Raw genomic sequence first — 4,277 nt, forward strand, 5'->3', positions numbered from 1 at the left:
CAAATCTCAAGACTCTACATTTCCTTTGCAGAGAATGCTGTTTTTATGATTTTGTTGCTGGTAGGATTTTTGCATTCGCAACTTCATTAGGAAATATCTCATCTCCATGTTGTCTAGAACAGAAAATCAATCTGCGGCCTCTTCCAGGAGATCACACCTGCTCGGCACGCTCACGCCCGTTGTGCTGTAGATTCTGAGTGGATCCGACAAAGTTCCCTCCCGCAGACTCTCTCTGGGGCTTCTCTTTCAGAATCAACATCAAAGCCATTTTGATTACACATTCAAAGGGAAGATACCCCAAAATTGGATAAGATAATGACACTTCCTTGTGTTTGGCTCTGCGCCACTGCAGGGAATTCAACTCAGAGCTCAGTGCCTGCTCACCCAGCCCTACCTCTGTACTTTACTCTGTACTCAGTGCCTGCTCACCCACCCCCTCTGTACTTTACTTTGATGAGGAACCTGCCTCTTCCCTGGTCTCTGACCCTTTTGGGGGTAGGAGTCATGTTAATCAACATTGTGACACTGAAGCCTGGCTCACCAGGTGCCTAATAAAGGAATGAATTAGATATATACCTGTCAAAGAGCTTTTACTTTATCTCCCTGCCTGAGAGCACGACAGTCTTGCCCAATGTCCCACAGCCCATACCCGAGAAGGCCAATTCCTCATAGCTTTCCTGCACCATGTCTATAAACTCATGCAGGAGGGGCTGGGGGCTGCCTTGTCCAACCCCTCAATGAGCTGATAAATGGAGGTCAGGCAGCATGTGTGAGTAGAGCTGGACCTGGGATCTCCCTGCCTTGACAGAGGTCTCTGCGGGTTTCCTTTAATATATTTTTTTCTGCTTAAAAAGAAAATCAAGAGGAAAGATAATTTTAAAAATGCTCCAAGCTATATAAAGAGAGAAAGGGGGCCGAGCCCGTGAATTGTGTGTCTTTGGTCTTGGGACTCCAAGCTTCTGTCCCCTGAGCCTTCCATGGGTTTACCATCTGAGAGTCAGACAGGGCCCATCCCACTCATCTCACTACAATGATGACACCCTGTGATTATTTTTATTTTAATTTGAGGATGCAATATGATGCATCAGAAAAGACATGTCCCAAATTTTTAAAAACATATCTCTTTGAACTAGCAATTACATTTTTAGGAATCTCTTTTGCAAAAATTCTTATACACATATTTGTTGCAATTATGTTAGAAACTAATGTCCATCAGCAGGGAAGGTGTTTAAATAAATAATAACAAATCGGCCAGAGCTTCATTTCTGGGGTGAGACCCGGGCGGCCCTTCCTTTCCTCTGATGCCTCTGGCTGCTGGTCCCCCTCCTTGGCTGGCATCAGAAAAATGGCTATGAACTTCTTAGTCCATGAGAAGCTCTGGTTTGACAAATTCAAGTATGATAATGCAGAAAGGAAATTGTATGAGCAGATGAATGGGCCTGTGGCAGGCTCCTCACAGGAGAATGGTGCCAGCGTGATTCTCTCAGACATTGTGAGAGCCAGAAAGAACATCCAGAGATCCCTGGCTGGAACCTCAGGCCCTGGGCCCTCCAGTGGTCCCATAGTGAGCTCCTTCCTGGATTGCCAGCCTAGATGCCTGAAAGGCATGGCGTGGGACCTGCAGCAGGCTCTCTCCAGGTTGGAGGCCTGGCTGAGCATGGTAGTGAAGAGCTCACCCAGCCACTGGGCCACAGCCTCGCAGACCCAGCACGTATCTCCCATGTGCCAGGTGGAGCCTCCAACCAAGAAGGTGGCCAGCACTCTGGGAGGCTGAGGCAGGTGAGGCTGAGCCTTTGCTCACAGAGTTGGAGCCTGAGCAAAAAGCGAGACCCCCATCTCTACTAAAAATTGAAAACCTGAGGCAAGAGAATCACTTGAGCCTGAGTTGGAGGTTGCTGTGACCTATGATGCCATGGCACTCTACCCAGGACAACAGCTTGAGACTCTGTCTCAGAAAAAAAACAAAAAACAAAAAAAAAAAGGTGGCCACATTAGCCGAGGATGACCAGGATGATGATATCAACCTGTTTGGCAGTGACAACCAGGAAAAGGACAAAGAGGCAGCCCGGCTTCGGGTAGGAGCAGCTGCGGCAGTACACAGAAAAGGCCAAGAAGCCAGTGCTGGTGGCCAGGTCCTCATCCTGCTGGATGTCAAGCCTTGGGATGATGAGACAGATATGGCCCAGCTAGAGGCCTGTGTGCACTCCATCCAGCTGGAGGGGCTAGTCTGGGGGGTGTCCAAGCTGGTGCCTGTGGGCTATGGTATTTGCAAGCTGCAGATCCAGTGGGCAGTGGAGGATGACAAGGTGGGGACCAGCCTGCTAGAAGAAAGGATCACCAAGTTTGAGGAGCATGTGCAGAGTGTGGACATTGCTGCTTTCAACAAGATCTAAAGCCTGATGAGCCTGTTCATGCATGTGTGCGGCCCTGCCATGAATAAGGACTGCATCCGCCTCCAGCAAAAATAATAATAATAGCAAGTCATCATCCTGGATGTTCTGTAGTCACTGAAAAGAAAGAAGAAGAGCTGTTTTTATGTCCCCACTTAGTGAGATGGCCAGCATATACTATCAAGCAAAAAATAATTACCAAAAAATGTGTATAGAGAACTCTGTTTATGTTTTCATAAAATTTTGTATATAGGAAAGATCAGGAAGGACACAGAAAACTGTAAACAGTGGTTCCCAGGGAGGAAGTAGATGGTTAGGAGAAGGAAAAGAGAAGCTTCCAATTTTCAGTGTATGTATTTTGTTTGAATCTAAACAAAGAATTAATTAATACAGAAGATTGTATCATGTTTATGTATCACTGTTGTGGTTTTAAAAAAGCACAGAGGGAGAAGCAAATAAAAAAGGGCTTTGGTATCATTCTGACCTGCATTTTATCCTTCTGTTTGTTATCTTTTGCTGGGAAACAAATGACCCCCAAACGTAGGTACATATAGTCACACACATTTACTACCTCACAGTTTCTGTGGGTGAAGAACCTGGATCCTGTGACTCAAGGCTTCTCACAGGCTGGAATCAAGGTGCTGGCTTGGGCTGTGTTCTCATCTGAAGGCTCCACTGGGAAAGAGTCCTATTCCAAGGCCGTGCATGTGGGTATTGGTAGGATTTGGTTCTTCTCAGGCTGCTGGAGTGAGGACCTCAGATCCTCACAAACTGTTGGCCAGAGGCCACTTTTGGTTTCTTGCCATGGGGTCTTTTCCACGGGGCAGCTCAGAGTGAGTGAGTGAGCAGAGAATGAGGAAAAGGGAGCAAGGAAGCCAGAGTCTTTGTAACTGAGTCTCCAAAATGACATCCCATTATTTTCACCATATTCTATTCATGGCCTGCCACAACCCCAGTCTTTTTTTTTTTTTTTTTTCACCCTGGGTAGAGTACATGGCCTCATAGCTCACAGCAACCTCAAACTCTTGGACTCAAGCGATTCTCTTGCCTCAGTCTCCCAGGTAGCTGGGACTACAGGTGCATCTCACAATGCTGGCTATTTTTAGAGATGAGGTCTTGCTCTGGCTCAGGGTGGTCTTGAACCTGTGAGCTCAGGCAGTCCACCTGCCTTGTCCTCCCAGAGTGCTAGGATTATAGGTGTGAGCCAGTGCACCCGGCCCCCACTCTTCTTTTACTCATTGTTTGTGAGCTGTGCACCACTGGTACTTAAAACCTCCGGGTCCTAATTACTTTGTCTGTAAAATGGGCTGGAGATGGTCTTACAGGGTTATGGTGAGGGGCACATACAACAAGATGCATGAAATAGCCAAGCACAGCCCCAGCACCTTCAGTCTCCTTAGCCATGAAAGATCCATGGAATAAACATTTTTCACGATTGTCTCTGTGAGTTGGAAATCTATCCACGCAGAGTCTGCTTCCCCAGAGGTTCACTTGCAGGGAACTCTCCAGATAAAATGATGTTTATGTCAAGAAGCCTGGGATAAAGAGCTCTCTGTTTAAAGGCTGCCAACACCCGGTGAGGAGGCAGGCTCGGGTGCGGTGTTAATAATCACGATGTGGGCATGAAGATGCCATAGATTATGGGACGCTTGGAGAAAATGGGGCGTTTTGCAGCAGGTCTCAGTCATTAGCAAAACTCCGCATTCAAAATTAGTCAGAAAAGGTAATTAGTGTCAAAGAGTGATTGCAGCTGCATCATTAATGTGATGGATGCTGGTGCGAGCTTGCGCTAATGACTTACGGAATTTTCATTCGGGAGACAATCGGAACAATTTGGTGGTCAGCAGACAGTCTGAGAATCAATCACCATGATAGTCAATAATTTAT

General features: G+C 46.8%; 1 pseudogene; it reads left to right on the forward strand.

Annotated features, from left to right (window-relative positions):
• Window positions 1-1,345: 1,345 nt before the first annotated feature.
• LOC100951263 lies at window positions 1,346-2,441 on the forward strand (annotated as a pseudogene).
• The last annotated feature ends 1,836 nt before the right edge of the window (window positions 2,442-4,277 follow it).

The sequence above is a fragment of the Otolemur garnettii genome, unplaced genomic scaffold (assembly GCF_000181295.1).
Source record: "Otolemur garnettii isolate 467f Iridium unplaced genomic scaffold, OtoGar3 scaffold00075, whole genome shotgun sequence".
Lineage (NCBI taxonomy): Eukaryota > Metazoa > Chordata > Mammalia > Primates > Galagidae > Otolemur > Otolemur garnettii.